Below are 23,947 nucleotides of genomic sequence, written 5' to 3'. Positions count from 1 at the left end.
TGGAATACTACTCAGCAATTAAAAATGAGGAAATCATGAAATTTGCAGGCAAATGGTGGGACCTAGAAACGATCATCCTGAGTGAGGTATCCCAAAAGCAGAAAAACACACATGGTATATACTCACTTATATAGACCTATAAGATAGGATAAATATACTGAAATCTATCCAGCTAAAGAAGATAAACAAGAAAGAGGACCCAGGGTACAATGATCAATCCTCACTTAGAAAGACAAATGGGGTGGACATTGGATGTAGTAACAGGAAAGAGGTCCTCTGAAAGACTCTACCTAGCAGTGTATCAAAGCAGACATTAAGACTCATAACCAAACCTCCAGCAAAATACAGGGAATCCAAAAAAAAAAAAAAAAAAGGGGGGGGGGGGGGGGGGGGGGGAGTTAATACAACCTGGAGAGGACAGGAGCTCCACAAGGACCAAATATATCTGGGCACAGGTTCTTTTATGAAACTGTTTCTCCAAACAAGGACCATGTATGGATGCAACCTAGAGCCCCTGCTCAGATGTAGCCCTTGGTAGCTCAGTATCCAAGTGGGTACCCTAATAAGGGGAACAGGGACTGTTTGTGACATAAACTTGATGGCGGGTTCTTTAAACCCTCCCACCCCCCAGGGAGGAGCAGCCTTGCTAGGCCACAGAAGAGGACTTTGCAGCCAGTCCTGAAGACACCTGATAAACCAGTATCAGATGTAAGAGGAGGAGGCTCTCCCTTATCAGTGGACTTGGAAAGGGGCAGGGAGGAGATGAGGGTGGGAGGGTAGGATTGGGAGGGAAAGTGGGAGTGGGATACAGTAGGGATACAAAGTTAACAAACTGTAACTAATACTAAAAAAATAAAAAATTAAAACAAAAGGAAAAAAACAAAAAAAATTAATTTGTGCTTGACAAAAAAAAAAAAAAAAAAAAAGAAGAAGAAGAAGAAGAAGCTGAAGCAACTGTATTCCGTATAGACAGAGATTTCAGAGCATGGGAATTTAGTAAGGATCAGAGATGTGTTCTGCAATGACAGAGCATTTATCTCTGCAAGGATGAACAGCATCTACAATATGACTCACATCCAGAGTCGTATTGTTAAAATGTAAAACTGAATGAAAAACACAGACATTGTGATACTTATACTTCAAAACTTAACAGCTCTCTTTCAGAAAATTATACATCTTGGGGGAAAGCAGACTCTAAAGTCCACTGTTAATATACAGGTCTAGGTGATTGGTGAAGATTTCCAAGATGTCCAAAAAGCACTGGGTACAATTTCTTTCCATGCTGAGGGATCATGGGAAACCATGTGTTTGCCATGAAGCTCACCCTAAGGGACTTAAAATGTGACTCATCTCAAGGAGGTCATTCTCAAGACACAGTGGACTCATTTGGACACAATGGCAGTAAATGGAGAGGCATTTCTAATTTTCCAGAGCCTAGAAACACATGCTCAGAAGTTGTCAGTCAGCACAAAATGAACTCGGTGTTAACTGTTTTGTGGGCTTGTTGTTTCATTTTTTTATTTTGGCATTTTTTGTCATGTTGGAATTTGTTTTGATTTCCCTTTTGTGGTTATTTATATGTGTTTATTATTTTACATTTTTAAATTTATTTTTTATTAATTACAGTTTATTCACTTTGTATCCCAGCTCTAGCCTCCTCCCTCAGCCCCTCCTAATCTCACCCTCCCTCCCTCATCTCCTCCTATGCCCCTTCCCAAATCTACTGATAGGGGAGGTCCTCCTCCCTGTCCCCTCTAACCCTAGCCTATCAGGTCTCAACAGGTCTCCCTGCATTGTCTTCCTATGTGGCCTGGTAAGGCTGCTCCCACCTTGGGGTGTGTGTGTGGGGGAGGAGTGATTAAAGAGCCAGCCACTGAGTTAGAGACAGCCCCCGGTCCCCTAACTAGGGAACCCACTTGGACACTGAGCTGCCATGGGCTACATCTGTGCAGGGGTTCTAGGTTATCTCCATGCATGGTCCTTATTTGGAGTATCAGTCCCAAAAAACACCCCTGTGTCCAGATTTTTTTGGTTCTGTTGCTCTCCTTGTGGAGCTCATGTCCCCTCCAGGTATTTCTATCTCCCCCTACTTTCATAAGATTCCCTGCACTCTGCCCAAAGTTTGGCTATGAGTCTCAGCATCTGCTTTGATACTGTGCAGGGTAGAATCTTTCAGAGACCCTCTGTGGTAAGCTCCTGTACAGATTTTAGTATGAATATACTATACTATTTGTCTAATATCCACTTACAAGTGAGTATATCTACACACTTCACAATAGCCACTAATAACATAAAGTTCCTTAGTATGACTCTAACCAAGCAAGTGAAGGACCTGTTTGAAAAAACTTCAAGTGTCTGAAGAAAGAAATTGAAGAAGATAACAGAAGATGGAAAGATCTTCCATACTCATGGATCGATAGGAAAAACATAGTGAAAATGGTCATCCTGCCAAAAGCAATCTACAGATTCAATGTAATTCCCATCAAAATACCAACACAATTCTTTACAGAACTTGAAAGAACAATTCTCAATTTCATATGGAAAAACAAAAACCCCAGAATTGCTAAATCCTGTATAACAACAGATAGTCTGGAGGTATCTTCATTCCTGATTTCAAGCTGTACTGTAGAGCAATAGTAATAAAAACTGCATAGTACTTTCATAGAAACAGAATGGTGGCTCAATGGAAATTGAATAGAAGACCCAGAAATAAACTTATATACCTACAGATAGTTATTTTTTTTTTACAAAGAAGCGAAAACATATAATGGAAAAAAGACAGCATCTTCAACAAATGGTGCTGGTCTACTGGATGTCTATATGTAGAAAAAATGCAAATAGATCCATATTTATCACCCTGCACAAACTAAAGTCCAAGTGTATCAAAGACCTCAACATAAAACCAGATACACTAAATCTGTTAGAAGAAAAAGTGGGGAAGAGCCTTGGACTCACTGGCACAGGAGACAACTTTCTGAAGAACAGAACACCAACAGCACAGGCTCTAAGATCAATAATCAAAAAATGGGACCTCATGAAACTGAAAAGCTTCTGTAAAGCAAAGGACACTATCAACAAAATATAGGTTATTGATAGATGATTGATAGATAATAGATAGATGAAGATGAGAGATAGATGATAGGTAGGTAGGTAGATAGATAGATATATCATAAAGTTTGGTAAGTGGGAATGTGAGAAGGATATAGAGGAAATTGGTAGAGAGAAAATCATGATCAAAGATCAAAATACATTGTATGAAAATTTTAAATAAAAAAAACATAACCAAATAATTTCTGATTAAAATAAAGTCTTAAAAAACTTAAAGTATATTTTAAATAAATTAATGTAAAATATAAATAACTAGTGTGTCTCAAGAAGCAGAGCCTGTTTTAGAAGTTGGTGGCACAAACTGGAAACTGTCTAAGGAAACAGTCTGAGCTTTCTCTTTAGCTGCCAGAGAAATGAAGCTGTCCAGTCTAAAGCAGGAAGAGTGATAGAAATTAAAAGAGCTAATACAGAAACCAATCAAATTGAAATAAGAAAGACTGTCAATAATATCAAAGTCTTTCTTGCAAAAATCAGTAAGGTGTATAATTATAGTAGTTGCCTTGGTAAGAAATAGGCAGGGAAGAAAAGTATTACCTATACCAGATATGTAAGTGACATACGTCAAATTTGGTCATTATTCCTGAAACAATGCAGTTAACAGCATAAATGAAGGATCTGGGCACAGTGGCGCAGACTTGAAAGCCAGCTACTCAGGAGGCAGAAGTACAAGATCCCAAGTTTAAGGTCTGCTTAGGCTACACAGTAAGTTCAATACCAGCACTGGCAACTTCGAAAGAACCTGTTTCAATACAAAAAGTAAGAAGAGGACTGGAGTTACAGCTTTGCTGAAGAGTTTTGCCCACAATTCTTAAAGCTCTTGATTCTATCTTCAGCACTGTACTAAATAAGCAAATACACAAAACAATTGAAGACCAGGAACTCACAAATTAGCAATGCAGACATGGAGGCATGATTTCTGGTGAGAAATGACAAGATCAAAGAGCTACAGAACCTGAATAACTCTTCTATTTTCTGTTAACAGAAATGGTGGGTGCAATAAATAACCATTAACATGCAGTCGAATTATTAATTAAAAATCCTGAAAAAGAGAAAGCACACCACTGGAATGCTTGCTAGTGAATGCTACCAAACATTAACAGAATACGCTTTCCAGTGTCTTTCATAACAGAGACTGGAGGTGCTTCCTACTTAGCCTGTGAGAGAAACTTCACCCTATTTTACAGGAAAGGGAAATTATGAACCCATGTCTCTCATGAACTTACCTGTGAAAATTCCAGTGAATGTTAACAAATAAAATCCATAAATGTATAGTCAAGTCAATGCACCTTAAATCTGTGAGGTTTATTCTCATTAGGTTAGATTGACATAAGTCAAAAATAATTGATATAGTCTCTAATGCTGATAGTTTAAAATCAGCAAACTCGTTGGATCATACAAATTGGTGTGGAAAAAAAGACATTGGGTAGAATCATTATCCACTTAAAATAAAATCTCTCAGGACATTACATTAGAGGAAAACTTTCTTGATTTGATCAAAGGCATGGGTTTGAATATCTAGCTTCCTATAAATGGTGAGTTCAGGGTGTCAACATCTTGATCCAACATGAAGATCAAGGGAAGAAAGTGCTCAGTAGTAGCCAGCTTCCTAACACTGGAATGAATGCCCTCACATGGGAGACTGGAAAAGTAAAGAAGATGTATTTGAGGTGTGGTTTTGGAGGTTTGGATCCAAGACTGGGCAGCTTCTCATGATAGGAGTTTATGTCACAGCAAGTAGTCAAACTAAGGAGGGAGAGGGGAGAGGGAAGAAAAGATGGAGGGAGAGATGGTGGAAGAGATTGAATAGAGGCTGAGGTGTCTTAGACCGCTTCAAGACACAGCACCAGTGTCCTGCAGATTTCCCAGAGTCCCCAGTATCTCCCCAACAACAATGTGAGGATCATGACTATAGCATTGTAGCTCATTATACTGAAGAAATAACGAGTGCATTTTTTGTGTATTGTGTGGTTAGCGAGCCCCCAATGAAAGTGGAAAAAGAAACTATTTTGATTTGCAGGTTACATGACTGTCAATGTATGAGCTTCTAAAATTACTCATATATGCCTTCACACACACATACACACTCATACCCACATACAAACTCCGGCAAACCTATAATTAGAGTAGTTTTGCAAAGTATACAAACCCAATTGTTTCCTTTTTACCAGCTTAAAAAAAAACCCTAGAATTTAAATGGAAATGAAAAGCATGGTAAATAAATGGTAAATGGTAGATAAATAAATATGAGTATAAAACTATAATAATATGTGTGTCAAATATTGTGATGCATAATGAAAGAAAACAAAGAATTCTTAAATAAGCAGAGAACAACCCTGTGGCTGTACACAAGAAGAATCAGTATTGCTAAGGTATCAATTCTGCCCAACTCAATTGATTAGTAGATTCATTTTCAATGCAATACCAATAAAGTCCTGGTTAGCTTTTCTGTAAATATTGACAAACTCTTCCCAAAGTTTGCTTGTAATGCAATAAATCAAAAGAGCCAGTACAATGCTGAAGGAACATAAAAATGTTGGGGGACTTGATCATCCCACTGTCTGATCTTTAGTCTTATTTGAAAGCCCTGGTGTGAGCCGGCCTAGCTTCAGGGATAGGATAGACATATAGATCAATGGGACACAGAAATAATTAAGAATCACACCCACACAGACATGGTAAACTGATATTGTGAGTCTCAAAGGTGGTACGATAGAGAAAGGAGTGCCTTTCCACAATCTGTTGAGATGACTGGATATGCTTAGGCAAAACATGAACCCAGACACAGCCTTTACAGTGTCCATGAAAACTCAAAATGGAATGCAAACTTACACATGTATGTTCCCAGACACTTCTAGAAAAAAAATGAGAACACCTGAAACCTTGGTGATATATTCTTAGACACAAATTATGAACACCACCCATGAAAAAAAAAAATGTTGGATTCCATTCAAATAAGAAATGTCTGCTTTGCTTAGCACTGGTAGTACAAAGATTTAATCCAGCTGCTAGAAAGGCAGAGTGGGTAGGATGCCAAGTTTAAGGCCATCTTGGCAAGCTAGACTCTGTCTCAGAATAAAAAAATAAAAATGAATGGCTATAGAGATCAGTTTTAGGAGATTGACAAACATGTGAGAAACCATATGTCAATCCCCCTAGTACTCCATTCTAATTAATTAAGTATGTAGTCAGGGAAAGTGGAAGGGATTCATGGTAAAATTCTTGTCATACAATCATGGTGACCTGATTTTGATTCCCAGAACATACAAACAAAAGGCAAGCAGGTAGGATCCAGCTCAGAGCCATGGTACTGCAGGAGTGGAGACAAGGGTATCCCTGGATCATGCTGGTTAACCAGGCAGGCCAGCTGATGAGCTCCAGTTCAGAGAGAGAACCTGCCTTAAAAACACAAATGGGAGCAGTTCAGGAAGATAGCCAAAGTCTGTTTCTGGTTTCATAACATACAAGAATCTGCACACATGTATGTATATGCAATCACACGCCTATAAGAAACAAATATGTACTGTGCAGGTAATGCCACTGACATTTAGGAGCCTAGAAATATTCATCAATGTTTTTTAAAGAGTCTTTAGTATTAGTTAAATAAAAGTAAACATTAGATTCCAGTCCTGATAACAAGCACACCTATCTTGGAAACAAAGATTCACACAAATGCTCACTGGGGGATGTTTTCACAGTATACAATTTTAAAAAAAAATTGTCCAAAGTTAGCAAGAAATGAGAATCCAGTCCTTTCAGCAGTACATGAATGACCAATTAAATTGTGGTCAATAAGAACAATGGAATGGTATTCATAAGTAAAATTTAAAAATAAGCTTATAAACCCTATGAAAGCAGGGATTGTTTTTAAATTAATATAGACTAGTAAAAGAAACAACTATGGTACATTACAGGTTATCTGAGTTTTCAGGTGTGCTGGAGAAAAGAAATATGTTTGAGCATCATCCATGTTCAGCATGGTGCTATGATGGTCAAATATGGCATTTGTCACCTTACAGTTCAGAAGGTAAAGCCTGATTCTTGTGGATCACCTCAGAGGTGAGGAATCCCACCTCTGGGGTGAGGATGGAAACTGGGTTGCAGAGCTATTCCAGACATGTGAAGTAACTCAACTGAAGTGGGCCTGTGAAACCGTTCTGATGTGACAATCTTCCTAAATAGCTGGGTATCATCAAACTATGGAAAACAAGCCCTGAGATAAGCAATTAATCCTGAAGAGCCAGTGTCACCTGCATGAAGGTCACACTCATAATGGACGGCTTATCACAAGGTCCAGGTTTCTTATTACTATAAACTACACAGAAAAGGACTAGATAGCCTATGTGATATTGAATTAGGGTTGGGAAGTCAGCATGCATTCATGCTTAGCTTAATACAGATAGATACATATGGAGATAGCTTCAGCAGCACATGTTCATGGATTTATACATGTGGTTCTGTATTACTTTGCTCCTTCAGCTCTGGCAGCTGGAAAGCCATTCTTGTCTGGAAGCAATGACCACTTCTCACTCTGGTTCCTGTTTTCTAAGTTTCTTCTTCAATGAAAAAGACCAAGGCTTCTTGATGAAATGGCCAACTTACTTTAGCATCATGGTAGACAATATTCTAGATGAGCCTTGAGTTCTTTGTAGTGCAAGAAAAAAGAAGTGTGCAATGGACACATATGTCCTCCCTATTCCGTACATGTACTCATGTATACATGCATACACACACATACATACCAATACGGAGGTACATCAAAGGGACACTATGGCTAAGGGGAAGAAAGCACAACAGCTGAAATGAATTTACTTGAACAATACACAAAAAAGTTTTTTATTATATCTCAAAGTATGAAAAGAATGTTTATGTTCCCACGATGATGGAAACAATTGATTGTATATAGAAATCAATAAATGTAAGAAAACAGAGATATCTCTGGTGCAGAAGGATTCCAAAGAGGGCTTCACCACACAGAAAGAGAGCTACGTTTCATCTCTTAGGTCCAGGCTTTCTGTGGCAACTTTATTATAAAGTATACAGCAAGAAAAGGAGGGGATACAGAGAGCAACTTCGCTCTGAGGAAACTAACAAAGGTCATTGAAGAAGAGGCCACCTGCAATCTAGGTGGGACAGACATGCAGATAGGTAAAACTGTACAAAGGGAACAGCTCCTCACCATCATAATCACATCACAAGAGTCACTCCAACGTCACCAGGAGAAGTACACCAAGAGCATATGAAGTAAATAATGAATGGCAGGTGAATGTTGCCAGCACTCCTCAGAGCTGTGAGACCATCAAAGACAAGGGAATCTGAGACACTCACAAAGAAGAGAATGCTCAAGAGGTGTCTCTACTAAATGGTGTTCTGGGATTAGAAAAGCAGTAAAGGCACACTTGAAATATACTGGAAGGCTGTGGGCCTTCATTCATTACAGTGAGTAAGTGTTGGCTCATAATTGGGGAAGGAGTCATATACTAAGGTAAGATGTTACCTCTTAAGGATTTACAGTGTGGACATATGGGGACCATTTGACTTATGACTTCAGTTTTTCTGTATGTCTAAATGTCTTCATATATAATGTATACTTTTAAAATAAAACTTTAAATTGGCAGCACTGATGATGCTTAACTATGGATGGATGAAATTAGTGATGATGAAACATAGATAGAGATGAATGGGAGCAGTGATGATGACACACATCTATGGATTGATGGAATCAGTGATGAGCTAGTGATGAGTAGGACCAGCGATGATGAAGCATGGCTAGGAATGAGTAGGATTAATGATGATGAAGCATGGCTAGGGAATGATAGAACAAATGGAGATACATGGCTAGGGATGGGTGGGAACCATAGGTTGTTGCTGCTGTCTGTGTTTGCATCGGAAAAGTTCCCTAAAGACTTGTGTGCTGAAAGAGCAGTACTCTAGAACATGCTCAGAGTATGGGAATAGGGGACATGGTTGATTGCTAAGGTTGTGATGTAACGAATGGCTCAGTCCATCAGTGGGCTTATAGTTTGATGTATTGGGAGGTGGTACAAACTATGAGGTGGGGGCTAGCTAGCAGGGGTGTGTGGGCTTTGTAAGGGTATATTTTCTCTCTGGACACCTCCCCCCGCTGCAATGGCTTCAGTTGTCTATGAGCTTGTGAAACAAAATCTTTTTTTGGCTTTTTTTTTCATTTTTTTTGTAAGAAACAATATATTAATTTTTCTGACACCACAGCTCTGGCAAGTGGTTTTATACCAAATTTAATGAAGATTACACAGAATGTTTCACACATGAGAAGAGGGAGAAAAGGGAAGGAACACAAAATTTAAAACAAAAACCAAAATCCTGGGTAGCTTTTAGCATCGGTTCCATTCCCACATTAATAAAATTCACTCGGGAATTCCTAAGAAAAGGAGAACAAGAAACAAGGTGGGCAAGAAAGAGTATATCTGGGCAGGGGAGGCTGAGAGGGAAGAGAGGCCAGAGGGCATCCAAAGCAGGGGTGAGCCTTTCCATCTTTTAATTGCCTTCATCATGTGTCTTTTTCAGTGAAACAAAAGGCATTCTACTATAAAAAGTTTGTATTTGGACTGTGTCCTAAAGGCCCATGTGTTGATGCCTTTGTGCCAGAGACAGTTCTCACTACTATAACAATACACTAGAGGGCTGTAGCTTAAGAGGAAAGGGTCATTTTGGGCTCCCAGTTTGTCAATACCATTCATCATGGCGGGAAGTGATGGCAGCAGTGGCTTGAGGCACCTGGTCACATTGTACCCACAGTCAGGAAGCAGAGGGAGAAGAATGATGGTGCTCAGCCCTTTCTCCTCTTTATTCATTCTGAGACCCCAGAACATGGATGGTGCCAACCACATCCGGGGTTAAATCTTTCAGTTAATCCTTCTTGGTAATGCCCTCATAGACTAAGCCAGAAGGGTGTTTCCATAGTGAGCCTAAATCCTGTCAGGCTGAAAGTATTAAATCATCACAGGCTTAGTTTCAGCCCATGAAAGGTCAGAAATCAACGGACCCTTTAGAAGGCAGAGCTTGATGCAAAGAAGTCAGTATGTGTGGCTTCAATCAGTTATTAAGAGTTCTGTCACCTCTGTCTCATTTTTGAATTCTGGTTACCACAGATGAACAGACCTCCTCTGTCACATCCTCCTTCCATAAAGCCCTGTGCTAACAAAGGATCTGAGTCAAAGGACAGGTGGATATAGATGGGAACCTCAGCAACTGCAGGCCAAAATAAACCTTCTCCCTGATGGTTTCCTGGGTAACAAAAGGCATGCTTACCCACCTTCCCGCAGCTTGAACTTGACTGGCATTCTTGTTTGGCTGGGTAGTAGTTGCAAACTGGCAGAAGTCATTTCCACTTAATTCTGATATAATCCCCTACTGCTGTAAGGTGAGTTATTGCTTCTTATAGCAATGTCTCTATGTGGTTGCAGCAAATACAGATGTCAGGGCCTGGTCTTCAGATCCCGGTCCCCGATGATGACAGAAGAAGCTGCAGTGAGTCTGAGGGCTTCGGGAGTGTTTGCAGAGGTGTGCCCTCCCCAATTACAGGGATGACCTGTGGAAAAGAGCATCTGGCCGGCTGAACTCTTCACCTTCAAATCAGCAGCTTATTTAAACTTAATTATTTATAAGATGAGGGGCAGGGATTGCTAAAAGGGAGCCCCTCACCCACCTTGCTAAAACCACTGCCAAAACGCAGCAGGAGTTTTGTTTTCTTTCAAAACTACCATTTCTGTATAATTGGATTAGCCTGCTTTGAGTATGGCCAGATGTGGCAGCTTTCTGCAGTGGGCAGATCCCTCCTATGACCCCGGGCTTCCCTCACATGCTTCTGGGGATGAAATGGAGTTGTTGGCTGGAAACACCTGCAGAGTGCTTATGACTTTACGACTGGCAGTGATGGTGGGAAGAGAGCAATTGCTCAATTAAAGCAGCAAATGTTCAAATGCTCATGGTTAAAGATCAATAAATGACTACTCATTGCCAGCAGCAATGGGGTGTTTAATTTTGAAAATATGTACAGAAGAACAAAAAGTATGCTCTCAAGCAATTAAGTGCAGAAGTGTCTATTTAGCTGATCTTTTGTCTCCTTTTTGAAATATTCTATTGTTACAAAGCCAATTTCTTTCTTTTCCCAGCACCTTCTTTTTTTCTCTCCTAAGGATATGGACTCACAGGTAAATAGGCACTTAGCACAACCTAGTGGATGCTGCAAATGGCCAGCCTCAGATTCATCCTGAAACCTAACATTACCCAGCAAAGAAAAAAATTAACAGAGTGACAAGACATCCTACACATTGGGGAAAAAATCTGTGCCAGCTGTTCATCTGACAGAGAAGTAATATATAGAATCTATAAATAGGTCAAAACCTTAAAGATAAATAACTACCCATCATCCAGTCAGTAAATGGGCTAATGAACAAGCAGTTCTTAGAAGACAGATGGAGTTGCATAGCAGATTCCTGAGAGAAGTGTTCCGCATCCTCAGCGATCACTGAAACACAAATCAAAACTACATAAGGGTCTGCTTAACCTCCCTTGAGAAAACTGTCAAATGCTCTCCTATGAAGAATGTAAATGGTAGATAAATGATAGAGAGATAGAGAGATAGATAAATAATAGGTAGATAACTATGTGATAGATAACAGATAAATACATGATAAATGATACATGTATATAGGTGATCAGTAAATAAGTGAAAGGTAGATAGATGGTAGAAATATAATAGATAAATGTATGTAGATGATGGACAGACGATAAATTATAAATGATAAATGATGGATGATAGCTAGTTGCATATAGATATGCACATACACATGAAATGAGAGAAATAGACTATTTGTGATGAGGAAGGGGATGAACAGGAGTGGAGAAGGGACAGGACAGGGTAATGAAGAGTAGGTATTACCAAAAGACATGATAAACTTGAAAATATCATTACGAACCTCTTTATTTGTACAATGAATATACAATGAATTACATTAACATGAAAAGAGAATCTAGCACCTGGATGATGCAATGTACAGAGGGCAGGAACAGCTTTAGGAAAACCCAAAGAAATTGCACGTTAAGATTATAGAGACGGGACCATGGAACACTTATGGAAATAACATTCAAACTGTCTAGATTCCAAACATGTGAAAAGTTCTGAGTATTTTGGGAGGGCTCCGGCTGTGTGGAAACTACAAGTTTATGTGTTAAAAAAGAACTATATTTAATCATTTGAAATGTAGTAAACTGAATCTGAAATTATGGTTGGCTAGTTGAGATTGTCCACTCCTGTGCAGGACATGAATGTAAACCAGTCCTGGGTGAATGAGTCCACGCATACAACTCAAGAGGGAGTCCCGCAGCTCATGGTTGGGAATAAAGGACTTCTCTAAGTGCTCAAGTATCCTGTGCTATTTCAAACAACTTTTGAGACCACTGGCTGGCTTTCCTAATGGAGCTGCCAACTTTGGTGAGCTCAAGGGTACAGTAGAGGTGGGAAAGATACTGTAGAGTGCCTACCATCCTAGGGGCAACCCCTCAAACTTTCTAGTATCTGTTACACATGATTCTACTCTTATCAAAGTGTGGCTTTCAGAAGGGCCCAGAACAAGGCCTATACTTGTTCTACTAGGCCATTCATTCCTGTCCACATGTGTCAGCTCTTATCTTCCCAATTGGAGGCACCATCTCTTAGAGAAGGATGAGACATTTCAGATTTACTGTTTTCTACCTGGGTTGTTTTGTGCTGGTATATAGATGGTACAGAGTGGAATGAAAAGAGATTATATTTTTCTTTGCTGTTGAGAGCAAGTGTTTATAACTGAGGGGCTGGAATCTGGCCAAGCTCATATTCCCTCTACCCTCCCTTTCTGTCTCTCTTTTTATTTCTATTTTATATTCATGACTGGTTTGACTACATATATGTACATACACAGTGTGTTCCTGGTACTTGCAGAGGGCAGGAGAGGGCATCAGATTACCTGGGGCCTGGAGTTACAGATGGCTGTAACATAGCACTTTGGACCTAAGAACCAAAGCCAAGGTCCTTGCAAGAGCAGTAAACACTCTTGACCACTAAACAGTCTCTCTAGCCTTGGCCAAGCTCTCTGAGTACATCACCAAATGGTAGAAGACTGACAGGCAAAGAGAGACAGGCCTCAGCCAAAAGCCTCAGTTGAAGCTGTTGACTCCACCACAAAGGTAGAGCCCTCACGACCTTGCGGGCTGAGCAGCTACTGGGGTCTCGAGTTCTCCGGTATGAGGCAGTCATTATTGGTTACCTAGACTACCACCTCAGCAGAGCTAACAAATGCCCTTTTAATGTATTTTCATCCTGATAGCTCTGTTTTGTTAGAGAGCACTGATTAATTGTACCATAAGAGGTGGTTAGTAATTATGTTTTAATAGCATTAGCATTATCAGTTCTTACTACATATCCATTCAACACTAATTGAACTGGAGTTGAACACCTGCAGAGTTGGGTAAAAGAAGATCAGACTGTTCCTCCAGTGACACGATGGGTTTGCCATGGGAAGGTGAAAAGTGACACTATGAGATGGCCCAAGTCCTTGGTGTCAGAACTTCTGTTGCCACAAAGAGTTTTGAAACTGGACATTCTTTGTGTATGTAGTGGTTAGGATGACACCTGGGGACTACTAGGAGTCCAGGAGATGTTACTAAAATTCTTTGCTTTTATTTTTGAAAGGAAGAATTTAGCAAAAACCCAAAGCTTTGGCCATGGTACCTTTTAATTTGAAATCTATTGATTAGGCTAAGAATAATATAATTTTTCTTGAGGTAATTTAAAATTTTGGTGTCTTTCTGACTCTTTTGCCTGCTCTTAGGACTCTTTGCTTTCTGTTGGATTGCCTTGCTCAGCCTCTATGCAAGCACTCTTGCCTTGTCTCATTTTACCCTGTTTTGTCTTATTTGTCTGTCATCTCTTAGAAGCTTGCTCTTCTCTGAAGAGGAAAAGGAGTGGATCTGGGGAAGAGGTAAGGTTAGGGAAAGCTGGGAGGAGAGAAGAGAGGGGAAATTGTGGTCAGATGTGTTGGATGAGAGAAGAATCTATTTTTAATAAAAATAAAAAATTCAAGGAGCTGGAAAGCTTCTCAGCTAGAAGTGGGTTTGCCTAGCATGCTTATCTGTCAACATCACAGCGTAAGCCAAGCGTGGTAGCACTCTCCTGCTTCAGGGACTCCACATGGAGAGACAGGGTGATCATAAATTCAAGGATATCTTCAGTGACATGGAGAATGCAAGGCCAGCCTGGGCTACATGACACTGTCTCAAAAAATACACAAACAAACAGTCTAAATAAATTTGCAAAACTTCAAGCACCAAAATCTTTGGGACTGCATCCCTTGTATGTGCAATTGCAGCGCAGGAAATGAACAGAAGTCAACAGGAGAACCATCAAACATGGTTTGTTAGAGAATTTAATCATGATGTTAGCATCTCAAATTCCAATAAAAATGGCATGACTGTAGAAAGGAACTTGTCAGGAAGAGGAAGCTTGTGATTTGGGCAGGAGGGAGAGAGGTGAGAGGACAGTGGCAATCATGTATTCTGTATGTTTATCAAATTGCCAACAACACTTCAAAAAGGATATGTTTTATGATTTGATAATTTCATACATGCACAAAATATCAGATATCTCTCCATTATCTCCCCTCTAAATCTCCTTTCTTCCTCCCCATTATTTTCTCCTGATTGTATGTATTGCTTTTTAACTCCACTACCTCCAATTAATGTTGCCAGTATATGCTGCTGAGCATTTCCTGAGTTTCTCTGTTCCTGCAGTGGGTCTTTCAGAGTCAGTTGAGAGGTGATGGCACAGGAGAAAGTCTGGGAGGGCATGCTGGGTAGGAGTGGGAAATACTGATTAAAGGCCATATGGGTCTAGGCAGGAATGATTAGAAAAATCAGTGAGACTAGATGCAGTAGGACCAGCAGCCTGGGTACAAGAGTGTGGGTATCAGAGGAAAAGGTAACGCATATGGGAAGGAGTCAGATGAGGAGGAGCTACAGTCATATTCATGAGAAGCCAGAAGACAAGGGGAGGGCTGCAACTGGTACCTGGAGATAGGAGGACACCCTATAGCCTACACATAGGTGGACCAGGAGCTGAGGTCACCCTCTGGACTCAGCAAGAAGTAGGAGGACTGAGACATGAAGATAAGCATTCCAGGTTGCTTTCTGTTGTTGTGAAAAACACCATGAACAACACTGGGTGAAAGGCTTGTTTACACTTATAGGCTACAGTCCATCAAGGGAGGCCAGGACAGGAAGTGAAGCAGGGGCCATGGAGGAAGGCTGGATGAGAAAACAGCCACCCACCTGCCTAGAGGGTGGCCCACAGTGGGCTGGGCAGAGCAGTGCCCCCACACATCAGTCTGAAGGAGGCAGTCCCACAACTGAGGCTCCCCTTTCCTAGGTGGCTCTACTTTGAGTCAAGCAGACATAAACTAACCATCAGTTGGACACATGGGAAATGGCATGGATCTCCAAGGAACTCTTGGGATACTGCACATAGGTTAATTTGCCTAGTATCTGGACATAGAGTAGTTCTCATACCATGCATGGTTTGGGAGGGTTTAAGGAATGCCAGATGGCACTGAGGCTAATTTTATTTTACATAGTCCAAATCATCCCAAATGTGTTTGCTGTGAAAACAGACATGGGCATTTCTTCTGACCTTAATAGTATACTCAACTCTAACAATCAGCATCTCGCTTCAGTCATTGTCTGAGACTTTTGTGTAAAACACAGCTTCTCAACCAGGTCTTTAAAAAAAAAAAAGAAAGAAAGAAACTGTTACAAATAAAACTGCTAAGAACAGTTGAGCAAGAGGGCCTCTGAAAGACTCTACCCAGCAGGGTATCAAGGTTGAGGCTCATAGCCAAACTTTGGGCAGAGTGCAGGGAATCTTATGAAAGAAAGGGGAGACGAAAGACCTGGAGGGGACTGGAGCTCCACAAGGAGACCAACAGAACTAAATTATCTGGGTCCAGGGGTCTTTTCTGAGACTGATGCTCCAACCAAGGACGATACATGGAGATAACCTAGAATCTCTGCACAATGTAGCCCATGGCAGCTCAGCCTCCAAGTGGGTACCCTAGTAAGGGGAACAGGGGCTGTCCCCGATATGAGCTCTGTGTCTGACTCTTCGATCAGCTCCCCCTAGTCGGGGAGCAGCCTTGCTAGGCCACAATGACTGCATTGTCTAATGCAGCCAGTCCTGATAGACCCGATAGACTAGGGTCAGAGGGAAGGGAGGAGGACCTCCCCTATCAGTGGACTGGGGGAGGGACATGGGAGGAGAAGAGGGAGGGAGGGCAGGATTGGGGGGATTGAGGGAGGGGGCTAGGGCAGGATACAAAGTAAATAAACTGTAATAAATAAAAAATAAATTAGAAATATATTCACAAGAAAGAAAGAAAGAAAGAAAGAAAGAAAGAAAGAAAGAAAGAAAGAAAGAAAGAAAGAAAGAAAGAAAGAAAGAAAGAAAAAGAAACAACCTCCTCAGAGTTAGAGTTCTCTTGGTCAATCTTTTTCTCTCTGGGGTCTACCTTCTCTCTTCAAAAAAAATCTTTAAGCTTGGAGCAGATAAAAACCCAAAGTACTAGAAAAAAAAAATCAAAGTATTAAAATTGTATGAGCTGCTAAAGTGGCCAAGAATCTGAGGCGGGGGAAGATCAACTACTATTATTCTACCAAAGAAACATAGCCATAACATGACTCGTGATAACTCACTGCTATACCTGTAAAGCAGAGCATGGCTCAACCTACATCAGAGGAGCATCTTCTCATAGTGCATGGGAATTAGCACAGAGACCCACACTGTCAGTGTGCAGAGAGTGGGAGGTGTTGGACCACTACATCTTAGATGGGATGTTTCTGTCAAAACTGTCGTCTCAAGGCTCCGGGGTCCACTTGGAAGAGAAGTCAGAATGGTTATGAAAACCAGAAGTTGTGAATGGCTCTAAGGAAACAACATTCTCCAGACACAAAATGGCTGATGAGGATACGCACTCACAAAGACTGTGGCAGAACAAGTCACATGTGCACAGGTCCAACCAGACAAAACCCCAGCACTGAGAAGGGCACATGGACACAAATCTCCACCCCCACCCTAAGCAAGGGGTATGTGCAATCGTTATGTCCAGGTTTCTCCAATGGAATCTCACGGGGTATATCAATTACACACAATCCAGGGCAGGCCCCATGCTCAGGAGTTGGCTAATACGAAAGTAAATCAATTTTGTGTATGTGGAGGGGGTGGGACTTAAATTTTCTTTGTTTTGTTTTAGAATTTTTTTTTCTGTATTACTGGTTTGGGAGATTTGTCTGTTTTATGCTTTTATATTTTTCAAGATGAGGAAGAATTGAGGGAGAGAGAGAAATGAAGTAGATTGGTAGGGAGGTAGGCAGGATCAGAAAGGAAAATTGGAGAAAGTGAAAACATGATCAAAGTATTTTATATAAAATATTTTAAAAAGAAACCTGAAGGTGTCAAGTTGGAGGAGCAATGTCAAATATATGTGAATAGATGATTATATTCCATTATAAGCTGGTCTGAGCTTCTCAAGAATAAGGAAAATCAAACTGGATACATATAATTGTCAAATATCTAAGATGACTAACTTTTCTGTTTATTAATTTGCAAAGAATTAGTATTTTTGAACTTTACATGCCTGCATAATCTCAATTTATCCATCATTTTGTGGTTTTATTAATTCAACACTAAAATCCTATGCCAACCCATAATTTTGCAAAGCACAATGTGATTGAATTTAAGAGAGCACTAAACTATTCAGTGGCATTCCTATCAGCCAGAGAGCAGTGGCAATGGTTGTGCTTTTCCTCTTGCCAGAGACAAGACCACCACCATGTGGTTTATTGCTGAGAACTGTCGTGTTGGGGAGTATTAACAAACAGTAAATCAAGAAGTGAAAACACTGATCATTCCCTTTTGGAAACGGAATGTTTCTACTACATGTACAAGTGTGAAATGTTTTGTTTTTACAGATAATGAAGTTTTTTCCCCAAATGTCAAGGATTCTAGTTTCTGCCAGTGACAAAGAGGCTGTGTCACGTCTTCCACATGTGATTTTTAATACAAGATTGTTCCTGGTGTCATGATTCAGACACAAGCTCAGTCCATTTCACATCCTAAAGTGAGGCTCACAGAAGTCTCTGGAAGGACAATGGGCTTCTCTGTTCTGCTGGGATTTCAGCTTCGTGGGGACACTGACTGAAGGCTGCTATGGTAAAGGTGAAGAATCAGTAGAGACTTAGCCCATGGTCACAGAGGATGAGTGGGTCCAAGAGTGGACACTAAGGAAAAATCCACCTTCAGTTTGAATGTAAAAAAAAAAAATTAGAAAGAACAGAATAAATGGATATCAATGACAATTTTGTATAAATGTGACTGTTCTTCAATCTTCGAATATCTTAGTATTTAAGCATACATGTGATGACGTTGTTTGTGTGTTTGTGAATCTGTATGTGTGTATACATATGTTTATGTGTGTACATGTATAGCTAGATGATAGAAAGATATATACATAGATTAGCAACAGATAGACAGATGATAGATAGGGATAGACAGGTTATAGAAACGTAGAGGATGGACGTATAAATAGATGATAGATATATGATAGATGATAGGAAGGTTATGGATAGATAAATATCAGTAGACAGTGATAGTTAAAGGATGGAAAGAAAGATATAGTTAGATGATTACTGACAGACAGTGAAAAGACATAGATATATGAATAGATATGTGATGGATAGACAGGTAGATGATGAATAGATGACTAGATAGATAGATGATATATAGAGAGATAATTAATAGATGAAGATAGATAGAGATAGATATATGATTGCTAGATGAAGATAGATACATAGGTGAGAGATAGATGATGATAGATAGATGATAAAGAGATAGATAGTAGACCAGGTAGACTGGTAGAAAGAGATATTACACAGATAGATGATGGCTAGATGATGTATGAACAGGTAAATAGATGATGGACAGATAGGTGATAGGAAGATACATAGCTTGGTTCTACTTGTTTTACTGTGTGCTGTGAGACTTAACACATTCACCTGTTGTGAGAAGCTTGAATTGCAGAATGTTCATTCCTGAACTTAAATTTTCTATGAACCTACAGTAAGAAATAAGAAACTGGTATAAAACAGTCCTATAACTACAAATACTTGTGGCACTACTGTGTCCAGTCCAGGGCTTAAGAGGAAGGGGAAGTAAAAAGGAGGGATGAGCAGGGAGGAGGGAAGGAGAGAAAAATCACATGATCCCTGGGAGGAGGTTTTGCAAATTTACTCATTAATTAAGTATGGCTAAGCAAGTGAGCCAGTGGTCCTGAGCAAGTTATTGGTACTCTGCTTGTCTGCTTGCCTGTTCGTCTGCTTGGATTTCCTTCTGATGAAGGGTCTGGTCCTCTCTAAGTGTCCACATCTGCAGGCAGCAGGGTGGGGTCCAGCTTCTCAGAGGTGCTGTATGCCTTAAGCTGCCCTGTTGCCAGATGAATCCTACATACTGTTCATGGGAGGACAGAGGACTGTCTGCTCTCAAGCACAGTTTATAAATATTCTTGCAAAATTTTGCAACATGTTCAAAGGCATTTTTAATATTGCTTTAATTTAATTCTGGCAAGGACAAATGTGTCTGCAAAAGTTTCCCCTAAATCCGAGTTCGTAGCTTCTTACAAACAAGGGGTGGAGATGGAGAAGAATGCCAGCGATGCCTTTCATATTCTAAGAGACCAGATACAGATTTAGAAAGTCATGCTAAGGACACAGAAACTTATGAGTCCTGTGCAGTGAGAGCAAAGGCCTGTGACAGGAAGAGCAATTCAATTGAATATGCCAAGAGACACCAGTTCCTTTGCTCTGTCTTTTACCCCCTGGGATCCACCTGTCTGATGATGGAAGCCAGAGGCTCTTAAGTGTTTCCAGGCTGTCCAGAGGTGAGACTGTGGCTTCTCTACCCAGTGTCCAACCCCTCTTTCCAATTCCTGGGGCCTTGGAAGCCTGGTAACCCTGAGAGAGTACCTTTTAATGATGGGTGGACTGTGTGCCCTGACCACATGAGGAGTCTTGGGTCTTGAGAACATGCTGTGCCCTCTGTTTTTGCCACACTCTTGCCCACTAGCATCAGCAGCTTCTGCCTGCTCTGACACATGCTCAGGTTCTCACGGCCACTGCCCCACTAGCAGAATGGCTGACTCGCATCCCTTTCTCAAGTCCCTGTGATGGAGCTTCGGGATACAGTGTCCCCCCACCCAGGCCTCTCTTGTGTATCCCCTTCCCAAAGCTCCAGCACCCACCATTCAGCTCCAGTCTCAGGATGTCCCCAGCTGGATTCTAAGCTGGCAGTGCCGAGAGTGGATGGTAGGCCTAGGCTCTCCTGGGAATAGTGAACTCACAGGAGGCTATAAAGAATGTGTGCACTCCTTGCCCTTAGGACTCACACCTCCCACAGTGCCAGCAGAGGGTCCCTGGTGGGGATGGGAGGAGGATGGGGGACTTGAGGAAGTTCTTTTTGACAAGAGTGTTCCTGTTATTTCACAAGATTATCTCCCTTCATCCGACTCACTGGGAGCATGGCCAATAGTCCTCAAACTCCAGAAACTTCTCTGCATTCCTCCTCCAGGTAGAGATATCTCTGAGGAAAGAGAGGTCACATGCTCACAAAAGCCACAAAGGAAATCACACTGAAGACTCAAAATGTGATACGTATGCTGCTGTGGTGTGTAATGGTAGAACCCTTGCCCAGCATGTACTGTGTTCAAGCCCCAACATAGGCAGAGATATATAAATGATAGATATGAATTAACAGTTAATCGTGTGTCCATGACAGGAGTTTATGCATGCCTTCCAGCCATTATTTTTTCTTGTGACATGGAGCAATGCCTGGCAGGTTCATTAAAATCTTCAGATTAGTAGAGTAGCTGAACGGCTGTGAATTAATTTGCTGATCCACTGAGGTTCAGACAAGCCTCTCCTATTCCCATGTAGACACAGGGCTATGATGTGCCCAAGGACTTCCACAGAAGATGGTAGCACAGGCATAAGTGCACACAGAACACAGGGGAATGGAGCAGGTGCGCCCATCCCAAGCTCACAGGGAAGCAGAGCCCAAGGAGTAACTCAGGGAAATAAAGGTGTACTCCCAGCATGTCGTGAGCCTCAGTGAATTTAACATTTGTTTTCCCCACGTGATGAAAGTGAATCTTAATATTTAGGGTCCTGAAACACCACTGAAATCCTTACCAAGACATAGGTGCATGTGTGTCCATGTGTGTCAGCATATGTACGTGTACATATGTATGTGGGAATGTGCCTGCAGATATACATGTACATATCCATGCCTGTGCATGTTGTGTGAATGTCACTTGTATAAAGGATGTTTTCTGAATGTGGTTGAGATTCAGAATCTCCCCACCAGAGTGAGTTACTTCTGCTTGCAGTGAGTCACCAGTTCTGAGACTTCATTTGCTACCTGCAGCTCTTCCATGCTTGCTCAGGACACACAGAAATCACAGGCTAAGAAGAGACTTAAAAAATGCTGGACTTGTATGCAGTGCCTGACTGAGTGGGGATCCCTCCAGAACCTTCTATGGCTCTCAGTGGTAGAATCAGACTGTGACAAAGAAGTCTGTGGTTAAACAGCAAACTACTTCACTGTCGGAGGCCTGGCCTTGGCGCTCTTATTCGTAATTAAGCAATAATCCCCCCAAACGCACTTATTACCAGCAGTTAATGACGACTTTGTTGGTTAACAGCTCAGCCTGGAGCTGAAGACTGTTAACACTCTGTCAAGCTCCCCGTTATGAGGGCTAAGGTTTTATTCAAACACACTCGCACCGCAGCTGGAGAGCTGCATGGGCACCGGCCATCCCCAGTGGCTAATGACCCGCCTTTTTCCACTGAGCAGAGCAGAGAGTGCATTCCATCGTGTTTATATAATAGCTGTTAACTGCTGCTGCCTGGTGCCGTTCCGATGGGGGACATGGTGTGACACGGGTTCAACTGCTTCCTCCCTTGTGTCAAAGACCTTATTTGTTGCCCTTTGCTTGTTGGTTGCTTTGAGCCCTGAATATTTGACCTTTAAAATAGGAGGCGTCAAGAGGTAAAAGACATTTGAGCAGAGTCCGTCTACCTACACACATCACCTGCTGCTGGCCTCTGTCAGCCAGGACACCCCAGCAACAGATGCAGCAGCAGCCCTGGGTGTGTCCGTATTCAGCTCCTGTCACGTTTTGCTCAAGCAAACATCTATAAAGTAATTAAATGGACAGCAGAGTATCCACACAGTATCCTCACACTTACTTTCTTGTCCCTTTGGGAGTCTTGGATTTGTGCTGGCTTTCAGGAGTTTCCACCCATTCATATGAGGGTCCTGGACCTGAGAGGTTTTACCCCAGAGCTGGGCCTTGTGGAAGGGGCTGACAGGACGTGAGGACTCTGTTTTTATACCAGTGCTGGAGCACCTCTTCCCCCCTGCCCCCACCAGTGTAGGACTTTTGTCTGTTCTGGGTTCCTGGAGAGGTGAGGAGCAGACAGTGAGAACACTGTGCAGGTGGCCTGTGCCTTTTCCTACAGGACCTGAGAGGAGGTTGAGGGAAGGATTCTGCCAACTTCTTTCAGGTGAACATGGTTACCCATTGTATGCTTGGTTGCTGTGTATATGGAATAACAGGGCAGCCATTCTGATACTGAGAACAAGTCCTAGGAGCCCTCAGGCAGACCTGACAGCAGCTCTGGGCGCTCCACCCTCAGCCCTGTCACCCTTTGCACTAAGAAGGGTGTTTTACAGCGTAACGAAAGAGCATGATTTGTTTACAAAACCACCTAAAATAAAGCTTCAGTCAGTCCCTCTCTCTGGAGCGTTACAACATTGCTGTCATGACCGGCTCTTCAACACTGAAGTCGTCAGCTCACCTTGTCAGGTGAAGGCAGGCCAGCACACAGTTGAAGGGAGAGTCCTTAGGGCTGAACTGCAGGACTTCTTCCTCCAGAGCCCCTGCCTGTGCTGAAGGATCGCTTACTCAGCCACCCTAGTGTAACTTGCCAGACTTTGCACCTCCATTTCCCAGGGTATCTCTGTTCTCTACAGCCCTGGCAGAGAGAGGGCTGTCCCTTCAATGTAGGTGTCCCTTCAATGATCCTTGAGGGACACCTACACCCCACCAGCATCTGTCTGTGCCACAGTGACATTCACACAGAAGCCCCCAAGCTTCCCTAATGCTTTTCTTATAACACTCCAACTTCTTTCTGAACCACCGTGTCTATGACCAACAACTCCATTCTTCATTCAACCAACAGCAGAGTTCAGAGTCCCTTTGATTCTATCTCTTTTATGCATCACATACAGTCAGTTGCCACACATGGCCAGTGTTGCCTCTGCTAAGTCTCCCATGCTGTCTGCACATTAACAAAATTCCCTTTTTTCCCTGTCTGTGGTAGGCTTGCATGGGTTGTCTAAACTCAGAATGCCTCACGCCTTCAGTCTATTTGTTTCCTCATACACTTACAGCTTCCTTGACCATGCTGGATGTCATGACGAAGTTCACCTTTATGTCCTAATCTTAATCATTCCTGATTAACGTCCTGTAATTCCTTGAACTCTTTTTGTTGTATCCTGGTGTTATTGCTGGGGACATGAGAAGCCTGGCACAGTAGCAGGTGCCCCGCCTACAAGGGCACACTACGTTGGATAGCTAGGAGCTCACAATGCCAGCAAAAGACAATCATATGTGCCCCAAGTGGAGAGAGACAGGGATGCTGAGGGGCTGAAGGACGATGT

Source organism: Psammomys obesus, unplaced genomic scaffold (assembly GCF_907164565.1).
Source record: "Psammomys obesus unplaced genomic scaffold, mPsaObe1.curated_primary_1811, whole genome shotgun sequence".
Lineage (NCBI taxonomy): Eukaryota > Metazoa > Chordata > Mammalia > Rodentia > Muridae > Psammomys > Psammomys obesus.
This window is presented reverse-complemented; position numbering follows the sequence as displayed.